General features: G+C 44.3%; 1 protein-coding gene across 3 annotated transcripts in view; it reads right to left on the reverse strand.

The window, feature by feature from the left end:
* The window catches only part of WASF3 (WASP family member 3), an 80,023-nt gene extending 63,371 nt beyond the window's left edge, over positions 1 to 16,652 (reverse strand). For 2 of the 3 annotated variants that reach the window (XM_005213798.5, XM_005213793.4), the window contains exon 1: positions 12,563 to 12,686. The gene's annotated coding sequence lies outside the window, so the exon portion shown is untranslated. Of the gene's footprint in view, positions 1 to 12,562; positions 12,687 to 16,506 lie in introns of those variants that run through there. The other variant, XM_059892106.1, reaches the window with a different exon arrangement.

Consider the following 16,652-nt stretch of genomic DNA (forward strand, 5'->3'; position numbering starts at 1 on the left):
TTTACCACTGAGCCACTGGCGAAGCCCCTCACAAGGGTACATACCATCTCTAAAGATCATAGTGAGGGATGGATGCAGGGTGATGAGGATGCAGAGAGAGTCACCTTTTCCTTTTTTTTTTTTCATCCCCCCCTCCAAAAGTTCAGAGACAAAAGAAAAATGGTAAAATAGGCAAGGTGATAATATATATGAGATTTTGTTATATCTGGAAAACAAACCAAAATACAAATGTTCCCTCATAAAGAACTATTATTTTCAACCTATTTCCTATCTTTTGTACTTCGATTTAATGTTTGTCTGGAATCCATGAAACATTAAAATACTTGAATTTTATTTGATTATATCAAAAATTATTCAATAAAAAGGAAGCAAAAAATTATAGTTAAATAATTTGCTTACAATGGATCATCACCATCTTCCCCCTTCTCTAGCTTGGGTATTTTATTTACTTTTGTGTTTTAATCTAGTTTCTCTCTTCTTGCTATACAACAGTTTCACAGTAAAAAGACAGTTCCAGACAACTGTCATTCTAAAATTCTATAGTCTAAAACACATTTATAGATCATTTTTCAACAGTAAGTTAAGTTCTACCTAGCTGGTAGAAGATTAACAAAACTGACACACCTTAGACTGACCATGAAACAAGGAGAGGAATCACAAATCGGTAGAGTCAGGAATGAAAGAACAGACATTGATCACTACTAAGGATTACAAGGGAATACTCTGAAAAAGGTTACACCGCTAGACAATTTAAGATGAAAAGGGAAATTCCTAGAAACATATAAATTAACAAAACTGACTTAGAGAAAACCTGAATAAATGGACAGCAAGTTAAGAGACTGAATTAGTAATTAAAAATCTTCCCACAGAGAAAAGCTCAGGTCCAAATGACTTCACAGGTGAATATCTAAAAAGAAATATCAATCTTTCACAAATTCTGCTACAAGAGGAAACACTTCCTAACTCATTCTATGAACCAGTTTTACTTGAAAACTGACACCAAAGCCTGACAAAATACCACAAGGAAACTATACATCAATATCCCTTGTGATTAGATGCAAAAACCCTCAACAAAATATTAACAAATCAAATTAGAAACATACAGAGTTACATATCATGAACAAATTGGATTTATCCCAGGAATGTAAAGTTAGCTTAACCCCACAAAATCAATTAGCACAGCATGTCATATTAATAAAGGACAAAACTACATGACTGTCTCAAAAGACACAGAAAAAGTCTTTCACAAAATCTAATACCTATTTGTGATTAAAAGCTTCCAAACTAAGAACTGAAAAAATGTCTTCAACCTGATAAAGGGGATCTATGAAAACAACTAACATCTTACTGAATGACAATGCTTTCCCCTTAAAATCAGGAAAAAGGCAAAAATGCCCACTCTTACCACTTCTATTCAATATTGGAATGCAAGTTCCACCAGGTACAGAAAGGCAAAAAAGAAAAAAGAGGAGATCATCCAGATGGGAAGAAGAAAACTGTCAGTCAATTTCATGACTAGAGCATGTCATGATCCCATATGTAGAAAGTCCTAGGGAATCCAAAGTGACATGCTAAAACCGAAAGACAGGTTCTCCAAGGTCACAGGACACAAACCAGCACAAAGCAACTGTGGTGCCATGAAACCAGAAGACGACTGCTTCCTGGCAGGAAAGCAATGACAAACCTAGACAGCGTGTTGAAAAGCAGAGACATTACTCTGCCAACAAAGGTCCATATAGTCAAGGCTGTGGTCTTCCCAGTGGTTGTGAGAGTTGGACCGTATAGAAGGCAGAACGCCAAAGAACTGATGCCTTTGAACTGTGGTGCTGGAGAAGATTCCTGAAAGTCCCTGGGACTGCAAGATCAAACCTGTTAATCTTAAGGGAGATCAACCCTGAATATTCACTGAAAGGACTAACGCTGAAGCTGAAGTTTCAGTATTTTGGTCATCTGAGGCGAACAGACGACTCATTGGAAAAGTCCCTGATGCTGGGAAAGATTGAGGGCAGAAGGAGAAGAGGGTGTCAGAGGATGAGATGGCTGGAAGGCATCACCCATGCAATGAACATGAACTTGGGCAAACTTCAGGAGATGGTGACGGACAGGGAGGCCTGGTGTGCTGCAGTCCATGGGGTTGCAAAGAGTCGGACACAACTGAGTGACTGAACAACAACAACAGGTGAAAACAAAGGTTTTTCTTTGTAATTACATTAAAAACATTTAAAACAGACTCAAATGGCCTCTTCCTTTTCTTTTTCTACTTAAATGTTTAAAACTTTTTTTCTTGGAAATATTTCACATCTACAAAAAGGTTCACAGCCCCCTAACAACTTTTAGAGAATTACCATGAAGTGGACAAACCCAGGTAATTCACAGAGATCATGAAGCAGGGCACTGCCAGCACCCTCAGATGTGCCCCCCATGCCCGCTCAGGTGTTAATCCTTTCTCATTCCCAAAGGAAATCACTTCCCTCACTAACACCTCTTTTTAATTTTATTTAAGGGAAATTTTGCAGTTATGAATTCTGTTGTTTAGCATCTTCTGCCCAACATTAAATGTATGAGATTATCATTGTTATTGCATGGAACATAAAGTTTTCCATTTCTATCTCTGAATAATACATGAATTCACCACAATTTACTCAGTCACTCTACTGCTGATGAACATCTAGGCTGTTTCCAAAGGGCTATTACAGCAATGCTGTTGCGACCACCACCATACCTGCATCCTGGTAGGGTCGTGCATTTCTGCTGGATCTATGTACACGTAGAACAGAGACTCTGGCTCACATGGTACGTGGATAGTCAGCTTTAGTAAATAACGCCTGACAATTCTCCATGTTTGTGACAGTTTGCACACCCATGGGTCAGGGATACGAGTGCCCACTGCCCCACTGCTCTGCATGCTAAATGCCTCTGTCTGGCCTTTTCCACTTTAGCCAATCTGATGACTCTACAGTGGCATCTCAGGATTACTTCTATCTGTGCTTCCTGATTCCTAATGAATTTAAGCTTCTTTTCATGTGTTCACTGGCCATCTGTATGGCAATACCTGTACATTTGTAAAATACTTATTCAAATCTCTTATCCATTTTTCTTTTGGATCACACATCAATTCTCAAAAAGACCACACTTTCCAAACTTTCTGTATGTAATACAATCAAATGTCTACACATTTTTGCTTCTGTTTCAGGGCTTTCTATACAGTTTCATTAATTTGTTTGCCTACACTTGTGCCAATATTGCACTGTCTAGAATATACGACTTTATCAACTCTTGATATCTGATAAGTCCTGCCATCTGTTCTTCTTCAAGGGTGTCTTGAAATTCTTTGCTCTCTACATTCATATAAATCCTAGAAACACATAAACATAGCCAATTTCCACACCCCCAAATTTTTTCAGGCTATGGACTAGAGTTGAAAGGAATCTATATCAATTTAGGGAGAATGGACATCTCTGTAATATTAGTCTTTCATTCCATGAACATGGTATATTCCTTCTTTACTTACCTGTTCCTTGAATTTTCTAAATAATTTATAGTTTTCTATGTAAAGTTATTGCAAATTACTTGCAAGTTCTACTCCTGTATATTCAGATACTTACTGTTGTTATAAATAGGACCTTTATTAACTTCATTTTCTAATTGTTTATGGCTACAGAGAATCTAGCAAGCGGGCTAAACACACATCTTAAGTCTAATAACTTACACGTAATTTTTTGGATGTTTATACACACAAAATAGTTTTGTCTGCATGTACTAAATTTTCTCCTCTTTCAACTCTTGTATCTTTTATTTCTTTTTCTTATCTTACTTCACTGGCAAGAACCCACAACATAATGCTGAATAAATGTGATAATAACAAGCATCCATATCTCATTTCCAATTTCAGAAGGTCACTTTTTATTATTTCGCCACCAATATGACATCTGCTGCACATTTTCTTACAGATACTCTTCCTAGTTTGCTTGAAAGTTTTTCATCACAAATAGATATTAAATTTAGTGTTTCCTGCATCTAATGGTGATTGTCTAGCTTTTCTTCCTTCATTAACATGGTGATATACACTGGATTTTGAATGCTAAACCAACACTGCATTCTAGAATAAACATAAATAGCACATAATATATTATACTTTTATATTAACAGATCTATTAATTTTTAGGATTTAGCAAGCATGTTCATGAATGAGACTGCCCTTTTATTTTTTTCCTTGTAATATCCTTGACAATATTAGATATTAAAATTATGCTGGCCTGGCAGGACTTCCAGGCTCAGAGGATTTTTGTCTACCTAATTCCAAATCTCCCCATTCTCCCTCCAAACCATCCACAAGAAAAGTGAAAAATCCACCTATGACCATGCCTTCCAGCATTAATAGAGAAGGCAGAACACAACGGCCTTCAAATTACTTGTTAAGTAGAGGAATAAACTGAATTCCAACAGCGCTTCCAACACACAGCACCTCAAGCCAAGGTGCTGCTCGTGTTGTCACTGACACCTTGCATTATTCAAATAAGTCCCTCGCATCTAAAACAACGACCTGGGAGGCTCAAGTGCCGCTGACAGTACAGGTATTGTTGTTTTAATTCCCAGTCCTCATGGAGTTTTGATTCTCATTATTTATGACAGCTTTATTATTATGAGTATCTCCTATAAGTTAATTCAAGCCCTTATGTAATGGGGGAACAAGAGAGATAAGCCCCCACTGTTTCTGTCCAATAAAATCATCAAGTATCCCAATAAATATTTGGAGAGAGTACATATTCCATTTAAACAAAACTGTACTTGGAACTTTCACTTATACACAGTGGATCTAAGTTATTTTGGTGTCCAAAAAAGAAGAAAAAAAAATGCTGAGTAAATATTAAAATACAGGGCAATATCATTTGTTTCAAATGAAATTTGACAATCATTAGCAACCAAATAGCTGAAGAAATAAAGCCACAAACTTCCAAACTGTGTAGCAGGAAATAGTAGCCACAGATGTGGCTTAAAAGAAATTATCTTCTAAACCCTTTAATGCCTAATCGCTAATACAATTCTTTCAAATGATGCCCTAAGGTTTTGTCATGTCCATAATTTTTTTTTTTTTTGGAGAAGTAGAATGTCCAGGATGTTCCTGGACATCCTGGAGATGGAAGAAGTTTTTAACTAACCTATGTGATTGCAATGGACAAACAGTGCAGAAGATATGCATTTTTAATTAGGCTCAGGTAGGGACTTCACTAAGGTTGACAAGCCTGTAACCATTCAAAATTACAATGCCAATTTGTATAAAGAAGTAATGTTTTAATAATCTTCCTCCCTGGGATATCTCAAAGAACAATTTCCACTTCAGTCAAGGCTTTGGAAACAAAACTGTTTGCCGTGTGTAACTGAAATCCGAAGACAGGTGACTGGGGAGTTTGGGGGATTCTGTGTATTGCCGTTTTTTAAATCAATAATCAAGGTCGTTAACTCTAAAGGGTGTACAAAAATGAGAGACAAATCCTATGGAAAACCAAGAACGAAGCTATGTTCTAAATCTACAGGGTCGGTTATAAAATAAATTAGTTTTCTACTGTTGAAATAGATGAATGTCTTGTATTAGAAAATTACAATCATGGTACCAAAATTAAGAATATATTTGAATCAGTTCTAATGAGGTGGATGAAACTGGAGCCTATTATACAGAGTGAAGTAAGCCAGAAAGAAAAACACCAATACAGTATACTAACGCATATATATGGAGTTTAGAAAGATGGTAACAATAACCCTGTGTACGAGACAGCAAAAGAGACACTGATGTATAGAACAGTCTTATGGACTCTGTGGGAGAGGGAGAGGGTGGGAAGATTTGGGAGAATGGCATTGAAACATGTAAAATATCATGTATGAAACGAGTTGCCAGTCCAGGTTCGATGCACGATACTGGATGCTTGGGGCTAGTGCACTGGACGACCCAGAGGGATGGTATGGGTAGGGAGGAGGGTTCAGGATGGGGAACACATGTATACCTGTGGCGGATTCATTTTGATATTTGACAAAACTAATACAATTATGTAAAGTTTAAAAATAAAATAAAATTTAAAATTAAAAAAAAAAAGATATTACTTTGCAGAAATGGAAGGTGACTCTGTGGCTCCCTTTTCCAGGCTACGGACAGCCACTCACAGGATGAGACCAATAGGAGCACACGCTGCTTTGTCTCTCTCCCTGCAACTTTCTGGTTAATGCCACCCCACTTTGGACTGGACGCTTGGCTCTCTATTTAGGTACTATTCCTTCCAGGCACCACAAGGAGTAATTTAAATCCCTGAGCCTCTCCAGAAGCATTCATTCTAGCCTGAGGAAAGAGTTACAATGTCAGGCCAAAGTGGAAATCTGCCCAGGTAATTCCCTAACCCAGCACTACATAAAGGAACAGGTGAAAACCAAAAAACAAGGTGTCATATACTATTTTGAGACGCTGAAAGAAAATAAGTGTGATGCTAGCAGGACAAAATGACTCCAATCAAGTTTTTAAAATTACACAGTAGGGGTAGTGTTCTGCTTAAGTCATGAATCAAAACTGATGACATTCAGTCAATGAAAATATATTTTTTGAGGCTCTTCTATGTGCAAGGCATACACTATTTCATTCATTTAGTGGATAAAATATGGCCACATGGGCTCTGGTTCACAGTCAATCACATCCATACCTTTACACTGCCAACAGAATTTCACTGAACTGTTGACAAGCACAAAACGGGGACCGGCACTCAGGGAGAGGATGGTAGGAGATGAACTAAAATGGAACTGTTGCCGTAGATAATAAAGTCTTTGGATTGGGACTCCCGTGGTGGTCCAGTGGCAAGGACTCCGTGCTCCCAATGCAGCGGGCCGAGGTTCAAGCCCTGGTCAGGGAACTAGGTCCCACATGCCACAACTAAAGACTCCACCTGCCGAAACAAATATCAAAGACCCTACATGCTGCAACGAAGACCCGGGACAGCCAAAATAATACAAATAAATATTAAAAAAAATAAAAAACTTTGGATTGTACTGGAACACAACTTTTAAGGTCCAACACTGTCAGAAGTACTCAGAGATCAAAGGTCAAGTTGGCTGGTGGAAGACAATGAGTGTTACCCCTTTGAGCTAAGGCTATGCGCTATCGTGGTCTTTACCTGAGGTCATCTGACAAAGCCAGACACATCTACCAAGACAGGCACCACCTGTCCGGTTCCTGCCCATCAGGAGTTTATAGATGATGAATGAGACAATTAACCCTCTGCCTCACCTCTCTGGCTTTAGAGGACAGGAGTTTGGCTGTATCAATCCTGTCACCACCAGTAACTATCATGATACATGGTAGGCATCCAAACACGAGGGGACCTTCTGAATAGAACCAGAAAGCAAAAACTAAAAGAAAGAAATTAAAATAAATAAAACATTGAAAAAGTTCAAGAATATGTAAATACAACTGAAAACATCTCTACATCAATTTCAAGACCGTTGTTCCGAAAGGTCAGAGGGCACCCCAACAACAGGCATAAGAGGGAAAAAAATCTCATTTGTAAAGTCTTGAGAAATGATCCCAGATGCTGAGCTCAGAGTCAAGGCTCAGAGGCTCTGCTGCTACTGCTGCTGCTGCTGCTAAGTCACTTCAGTCGTGTCCGACTCTGTGCGACCCCAGAGACGGCAGCCCACCAGGCTCCCCTGTCCCTGGGATTCTCCAGGCAAGAACACTGGAGTGGGTTCCATTTCCTTCTCCAATGCATGAAAGTGAAAGTGATGTCGCTCAGTCGTGTCCGATTCCTAGCGACCCCATGGATTGCAGCCTATCAGGCTCCTCCGTCCATGGGATTTTCCAGGCAAGAGTACTGGAGTGGGGTGCCATTGCCTTCTCCATCAGAGACTCTAGCAGACTTGAAAAAGTGAGAAAATACCCTGGGGTGTTTGGGATATTTAAAATTTTTTTAAAAATAAAAAGTCAACAGAGGTGAAGAAGAGCTAACCTCAGAGACAGGAGGCATGGTCCAGGGGAAAAACAGATCAGGGTGATTCCAAAGATCCAGAGTGAAATCTGAGTATGGAGAATATTCTAATTGAAGGACATCTATTAAGTTAAGGGGGAGGGGCTCTGATCGGAAAAAAACAAGACTGGCCTTGAGGTCAGTGGCCAAGAAAGCACCGCCAGGTAGGGGCAGCCAGAGAGTGGACGTCACAGATAATGTGACCCTCCAAGGACACCAGGACCCAGGAAAATGACAAGGCTGTGCACACAAATACCCACCCTTAGAAGAACCACCTGCTGCAGGAAAAGCGTGCCTTAAGAGGAAAACAGCATCTTAAGAAGACTGCTTTTAGCAAGAGAAACTTCTGACAGTATTGGACCTTAAAAGTTGTGCTCCAGTGCAATTCAAAGTTGTTTTTTTTTTATGTTTATTTTTATTTATTTATTTTGGCTGCGTCGGGTCTTAGTTGCAGCATGTAGGGTCTTTGATCTCTGTTGTGGCAGGCGGAGTCTTTAATTGCGGCATGTGAGTTCTAGTTCCTTGACCAGGGATTGAACCTGAGGCCCTGCACTGGGAGCACGGAGTCTTAGCCACTGACCAGCACGGAAGTCCCAATCCAAAGATTTGACTACCTACTGCAACAGCTCCATTTTAGTTCATCTCACAACAATCCTCTCACTGAGTGCCGGTCCCCGTTTTGTGCTTGTCACAAAACACAAAACTCATTCTGGACTAAGGTTCCTCTCTAAGCGAAGGCCCTTCTCTCATCTTCAAAATCTAGCCTTCCCTGACTGGCTTCACCGCCTTAGCTCCATCACCCCTCAATCCACAGCAGTAAGGCTCCCTTGAGATGCCTCCTGCCAAAATCAGTAATTACATCCTAGGGCTAAATCCAACAGAAACCTCGAAACCATCTTCCAACGGCATGTCTGTCTAGCACCCTCTGCCCCTTGGTCCTTTAATATGCTCAAACCCCTCCAGTAAAAAAGAAGAAAATGCCCCGCTTCGCCTACCCTCCTCCATCACCCTTCAGCACCACATTTCTGGCCCCCGCTTACAAGGAAGCCCCTCACAAACCGGCTGCCTCGCTCCTATTCCCGTCACCGTGTCACCACTGCCATCACCTCTGTGATAATGACCTGGCTGCTATCATCCCCCTTGAACGATGTTTCACTGGATCATGGTTTCCCAGACACCACCCATGTCCCCAACTCCCATTCTTTCAGTCTCGACGTGGCAGCCTGCCTTTTAAATACGAGGACCCCGCAGAGTCCATTCTCCTCACTTCTCTTCTCGCTCTACACATGCTTCCTGAATAACCCGATCTACTCCACAGCCTCCGCTGTTAACAAAGGCAGAGGTTCCAGAACTTTCTCTGCTCACTGCACCCTCTTGACTGCAACCAGAAAATACCCAGCGAATAATGAAACCCTTAGCTACATGCAAGTAACAAGTATCTACTAGCACTTCCATTTGAAAACAGTGCACTTCTATTGAGAGAAAACGGGTATTTTACTTCACTGTTAAATAAACCATGAACAGCCCACATGCCTGTGTGGAACAGCTCACAATTTCTCACACCTGCAGTCGGATTGGATGCCTCTCCCCCAACCCCTTTCCTAGCAAGCAGGGAAGTCCCAGCTTTGCAAAGACAACATCATCAGAAGGAATTTGGTAGAAACTCTGATGGAAGCAGTCCTTGGGTGCTAAGGGCAGACAGATGTTTGCACCGCTGAGGGTCCTTCAACAATTTAATCCCCACAGTCTCCCTGCGAGTTCACTGTGGCAAGTAGTTTGGGAGCCAGTGCTGAGAACTCTCAAGTGCGTGTCTCCTAGTCCAGACACCTCTCAATATCAGGATCCCAGTGCAGCCACTGACCGATGCGCCCTGCAGGCACCTTGAACTTGACAAGGTCAGCATCTTCCCCAAGGGAATGGTTGCTACTTCCTGATCTGGTATCTAGGGACAGCAGAGCCATCCACCAACCAACACCCTGCATGGCCCTGTCCCCTCCCTCTCCTGACACACACACAACCCTGTCCTACTCCTCAACCTCCCCTCCCTCCAGCCTTGCCCCACTGCCCGTTCTCCAAGGACACACCTGACCATGGAGAAACAGGACAGGACTAGGGCGCCAGTAAGAGGAGGAGAGGAGACTGCAGGCTTTCTACTCCACTGATCTCTAGAGTGATGTTAAATTTATTATACAATATGCATTATTTATGCAGTGCTGGTCTAGGATATTCCAGTATTACCTACCTAAAATGAGTTGGGGATAAAGAACCAGCCCTGAAGAGGAATGCAAAGGTCCAAATGCCAAGAGCATTTGGAAAAACCATGTGCTGAGAAACAAGGATGGAAAAGAGAAGCTGAGCATTTGCAGTCTGTCCAGCCATGTGGAGGCGCTCCCAAGAAAATATAAGGAATGAGAGTCACCTATGCCTGGAAAACACAATCTTGAATAGCTATCCTTCAGAGAAAGTTCTGGGCACTCTGAAGGACCATCAGCAATGGCCCAGGAGCTCAGATAACTCTGAACACTTGAAACAGGCAACTGTTTCAATCAAAATGTTCCAATAACCAAAACGTTTCTTGCCACATGCAGATCTCCACAGGAAGAAGGGTAAAGCCCACCTACAAGGACACACTGGGAAGAGGAGGGATGCGCTAATGCTGGCAGGACTGCTCAGCAAAGTGTGTTTTTCCACCTTTATTTTCAGAATTTCGGAGAAGGCAACAGCAACCCACTCCATTACTCTTGCCTGGAAAATCCCATGGACAGAGGAGCCTGGTAGGCTGCAGTCCATGGGATCACTAAGAGTGAGACACGACTGAGCGACTTCACTTTCACTTTTCACTTTCATGCATTGGAGAAGGAAATGGCAACCCACTCCAGTGTTCTTGCCTGGAGAATCCCAGAGACAGCAGAGCCTGGTGGGCTGCCGTCTCTGGGGTTGCACAGAGTCGGACACGACTGAAGCGACTTAGCAGCAGCAGCATCGTTCAGAATTTGTAAAAATGGTGTAGAACATCAATGACTATTCGGTCAATAAATCTGAGACAGACAGAGAAAACGATGCTATAATGCAACTTCAGGTCAGCAACCAGAAGGGCAGGAACAATTTTTTATAAGTAGATAGTTCTAGAACAAGCTTTTCACTGTGGTAAGAAAACAGAGACTACAGGTCAGATGGTAACTACATAAAGCCAACCAAACTTTCCAACCTAGTGAGCTCGAAACGTCTGAAAAGACACAACTCTCATGAATATAAATTAAGAAGGTCTTTAAAAATGAAGAAAAATGAGTCTGACTGCGGCTGTTCTTAGAAAGGAGCCCAGACACACAATGAGAACTGCCTATGGGAAAGACCAGGCCAGCTTCCTTTTGTTTAACCTCTCAAGCAGATAAAAAGAACTAGCTTTCAAGAATCTCCGCATTGTTTCACGACTAGAAAAGGAAAGTTGGGTGAAGCAGATACAAAAAGAAGCAACCAACCTTCAACGGAATTTGCCCTAGAGGCAAAAGAAATGTAAGTCAATTATAACACTTTGAACCTAATTTTGATAGAGAAGCAGACATTTTAAACTTTTGGCAAACCTCATTTTTTTAAAGATGCAAAACATTTCTAATGGCTGGCTCCTCCCCTTAAAAAAATGTGGATTCCAGTTCTTAAGTATCTCCTGCCCCACGAGACACTTGATTTGAAGCGCTTCAAAAGCTAAAGCAGACCTTTTAAAGTGTCAGCTTTTAAAAACTTAGTAATTATTGCTAGTAGTGACTGAGTATTTAAAATTCACCCCCAAATGAGAAAGAATTCCTATTCCGCCCAATAGCAGCTAAGAAATGAGATGTTCCATTCATCCCTTAAGCCCACGGCTGAGTTTCTTAATAATTAAGAACTCTGCTCTCCACCAGGGAACTCTCCCTTGCAGAGACTGAACCAAGAAGAAATCGCCATTGCCCGTGAGCCGGCACACCGAGAGAGGCAAAGGCTTTCCCCCCGTGCCGAAGCCCCGGGCCCCGCCGGCCCCGCGGGGAGAGTCTCCCCGGAGGACGCATCCCTGCCCAGCGACCCCGCAGCCCCGCGGCCCCGCAGCGCGCCACTCCCGGGCTGCCGACCCCTTCCCGGAGCCCAGCCCGAAGGCCAAGGCCAGGACCGTGACCTCGGGTTCCCGCAGCACCGGGGGAGGGCCGAGCCGAGCGGAGAGGGCCGGACCCCGGGCGGCGGGCACGCGGGGACCGGGCCAAGGTGCGGTGAGGGCGCGCGCAGCCCGGAGGGACGCGAGGTTACCGGGCGCCGGGCAGCCCCGCGCTCGTGTGTGCGGCGCGGGCCGAGGCCCGGGCGCCAGCCCTGCGGCCGGGAGGCGCGTACGGGGGCCAAGGGCCGCGGAGCGACCGCGGGAAGCCGGCGGGGAGGATGCGCCGGGCCGCACTGGGCCCCGCCGACCGCCCAGGCGCCCGGGCGATGCAGCAAGTTCACTTGGCCGCGGGGCTGCGGGGGCCCGCCTCCGCCCGGCCCGGAGCCGGCAGGGATCGAGGCCGGGGACAGAGAGCTGGCCGGCCGCAGCGCGCACTCACCGGTCCGCGCCCCCAGCTCCATGGTCCCGCCGCTGCCGCCCCGCACCTCCCGCACCGCCCCGCACCGCCCCGCGCGCAGAGGCGCCGGCGACGCCGCCTCCGGCCCGGCCACGGCCGCGGCCACGCCCCCTCCCGGTGGGGGGCCCGGCGGAGCGGGGTGGGGCCCAGCGCCGGCTTCACCAACCAGGGCCCGCTCGTCGGCCGCGGCTCTTGGATTGGCGGGCGCCTCGGCCAATGGGAGCGCGGCAGGAGCGCGGCGTGTCTGCGCCGAGGGGCGGGGCATTGCGGAGGAGGCGGCTCTCAGCCTTGGTCCTCCGACCCGAGCTTGGGGATGAGGCTCTGACCAGAGTCCCTCCCCCGGGGGGATGGACAGGTGAGGACGCTTTGGGCAGAGTTTAGTGTGGGGGCCGCGCATCCTTTCCACTTATGATGGGCGCACTGCAGTCCCTTCGGGTGTCCTCCCCTAACCGAACCTTGTCGGGCTTGGAGGGATCTTGCAGACAGAGATGCATTTACCTGCGTGCTGCAGAGTTGAGGGCTGGCCGCCCTGAGAGGATTAGAGCCGTGCCCGCGGTTGGTCTTATGCCCTTCTCAAATCCTTTACCGGCCTCCCTGCAGAGCCTTCTCATCTTCCTTTGCAAATGTTTTCCCTTATTCCCCCAACTCCAGTCTCCCTCTTTCCAAATGTGAGAGAATCCACAGTATCTATTAAACGCAGGGTACGCCTGAAACTACTCAGCCAAGCCCCGTGGCAGTGGGACTTGATGACTTAGGGATAAACTTAAGGAAAGAAAAGAAGGGGGGAGGAGAAGGGAGGAAAGGAAGACAAAAAAAGAGACAGAGAGAAAGCCAATTATGTTCTCCCAGGTCTTGAAGGATGTGTGGATCATAACAAACAGTGGAAAACTCTTAAAGAGATGGGAATATCAGACCATCTTACCTGCCTTCTGAGAAACCTGTATGCCGGTCAAGAAGCAATAGTTAAAACCTTGTATGGAACAACTGACTGATTCAGGACTCAGAAAGGAGTATGATAGACTGTTTATTGTCACCCTGTTTTTTTTTAACTTGTGCAGAGCACATCATGAGAAATGTAGGGCTGGATGAGTTAAAAGATGGAATCAAGCTTGCAAGGAGAGACAACAACAATTTCAGATATGCGGATGATACCACTCTAATGGCAGAAAACGAAAGGAACTAAAGAACCTCTTGATGAGGGTGAAGGAGACTGAAAAAGCAGGCTTAAAACTAAATATTAAAAAAACTAAGATCATGGCATTTGGCCCCATCATTTCATGGCAAATAAAAGGGGGAAAGGTGGAAGCAGTGACATATTTCCTCTGCTTGGGCTCTAAAATCACTGCGGATGGTGACTGCAGCCATGAAATTAGAAGACAATTGCTGCTTGGCAGGAAAGCTATGACAAACCTAGACAGTGTGTTAAAAAGCAAAGACATCACTTTGCCGACAAAGGTCCCTGTAGTCAAGGCTATGGTCTTTCCAGTAGTCACATACAGTTGTGAGAGCTGGACTGTAAAGAAGGCAGAGCGCCAAAAAATTGATGCTTTTGAACTGTGGTGCTGGAGAAGACTCTTGAGAATCCCTGGACAGCAAAGAGATCAAACCAGTCAATTTTAAAAGAAATCAACCCTGAATACTCATTGTTAAGGGGAACTTCAGCTGAAGCTGAAGCTCCAATACTTTGGCCACCTGATGCAAAGAGCTGACTCATTGGAAAAGACCCTGATGCTGGGAAAGATTGAAGGCAGGAGGAGAACAGGGTGACAGAGGATGAGATGGTTGGATGGCAGCACCAATGCAATGGACATGAACTTGGGCAAAATCCAGGAGATGGTAGGGGAGAGGGAAGTCTGGGAGAAGGAAATGGAAACTCACTCCAGTATTCTTGCCTGGAGAATCCTGTGGACGGAAGAGCCTGGTGGGCTGCTGTCCATGAAGTCTCACAGAATCAGATACAACTGAAGCAACTTGGCATGCATGCATTGGAGAAGGAAATGGCAACCCACTCCAGTATTCTTGCCTGGAGAATACCAGGGACAGAGGAGCCTGGTGGGCTGCCGTCTATGGGGTCGCACAGAGTTGGACACGACTTAGCAGCGACTTAGCAGCAGCAGCAGCAGGGAAGCCTGGGGTGCTACAGCCCATGGGGTTTCGAAGAGCCAGACATTACCTGGCGACTGAACAACAACAGCTTTATTCTTTTGATTTACCAGTAAGATCACTAAATCCCAAGCTCAAATCCCAATAAAGAGTTCTAGAAAAACTAACTCAGGTTGTCTTTACAGACATGTGATAACTACCCACATCTCATCTTGCTGGTAACAGCAACTACATGCTAGGAAAAATACATAGTAGTTGATAACAATTTTAGCAATGTTTGCAGCACTGGAAATGCAGAAGAAAAAGCATGCACCCCTCTTTACGTGTAATCTATTAACCTACATTACTTCCAAAGGAAGGGTTTTTGAAGCTCAATTTAAGGTGACATATATTTAGTTTCCATATCATGGCAACATGAAATATTCTGGTCATTCATAAAGTAAACAGGATATTAGTGAATTATCATAGTGCTCTGTATTTGAAGTATTAATACCCAAGTGATAAATTTCTGCTCAATTCAAAGCTGAATTGGCATTCAAGTGAAAATGTTTTTTCTTCATTCTGTCTTCTCTTACCCAGGGGAGTAACTTCCATGTCTATATTTAGGTCATTGATTTAGAATTCAAAAACATGAAGGCATAGATTACCCAGAGTGTATTTTCAGGGCTGCTAATCATATTTGCCTTGCTCCTCCTGGCTTCAGTGACCACCCCCCACCACCGTATATAAAGTGCTGCTACACTTAATTTACACCTTCTATTAGCTCTTAATTGTACTATCCTTATGTGTGCAGAGTTGTCTCCTAGAAGTTGGTCTGATATCAAATTAGATGGTAAATCCCATGAGGGTAAGGCACTTACTTTCTACTCCTGTTTCCTCACTGCATAATGTCTAGAGCAGTGCTGGAACATCCAGTAAATATAAGCCTACCCTAGTGCTGTGTCCATAATGTAGAAAATTTTCTTCAAATATAGTACTTCTGTGATCCAGTCCTTCAGATAAAATTGCTCAGAGCATTTTCATTAAGGGGCTAATGCCTTACACTTAACAGAGCTTGAAAAATGTTGCCAAATCAGGAGTCAATTGGTTGCCTGTAACAGAAACTTGAGTCAAGTGTATAAGAGTGAGGAGGGGTGAGAGGGGGTGTTTCTTAACCATATAGTAGCAAGTCTGGAGTTAGCCTGGGGCTTCTGCCTCAGCTCCAGGGTGTCAGTGGGTGTCAGCCTCCTTCTCCCCATAGTCTCTGCTGTCCTTGACACGTGACTCTGTCTTCGTCTCACATGTGCCTGGTCCCCTCTGGACATTGTCTCGTACTCTGGAAAACGGTAGGGGGATGGGTAAAGGATGCAAGAGCAAAGAGATGACTACCAACTGAATCTTCCCCTTAACAATCTTTCTGGGAGGTCCCAACCACCACCTTCTGCCTGCTTCTGATTGGCCAGACATGTGTCACACTGACCACCCCTAGATGCCAAAGAACCTAAAATGCTAAGTAATGCAAGCCCCGGACCTTGTCGGCACCAGTGTTAGGGCTCTAATAGTGAGGGAAAAGGCGAACGTAGTTTCTGCCATGGTTACCCAGTCTCTTCCCTCACTCTTCTTTATTTATCCATGAGATGACCCACTTTTTTAAAAAAGTCATTCAAGTCTCAGTAAGAACACAAACAGCCCAGTGTAAAACTGAGCAAAAGGTCTGAAGAGACTCCTCATCAAAACAGAGAGGGCAATATTCATGACATGTCAGAGACCTGTAAGTTAAACAATGAAATACTACAGCATACCTTCTAGAATGGCTAAAATCCAAAAAACTAATAATAGCAAACCTGGAAAGGATGCAGAGCACCTGGAGTGCTCATCCCCTGCTGGTGGGAATGCAGAATGGTCCAGCCATCTTGGAAGGCAGCATGGTAATTTTCCACAAAGCTAAGCAGAGTCTGACCACGTGATCCAGCATGTGAGCCCCTTGGTA

Source organism: Bos taurus, chromosome 12 (genome assembly GCF_002263795.3).
Source record: "Bos taurus isolate L1 Dominette 01449 registration number 42190680 breed Hereford chromosome 12, ARS-UCD2.0, whole genome shotgun sequence".
Taxonomy (NCBI): domain Eukaryota; kingdom Metazoa; phylum Chordata; class Mammalia; order Artiodactyla; family Bovidae; genus Bos; species Bos taurus.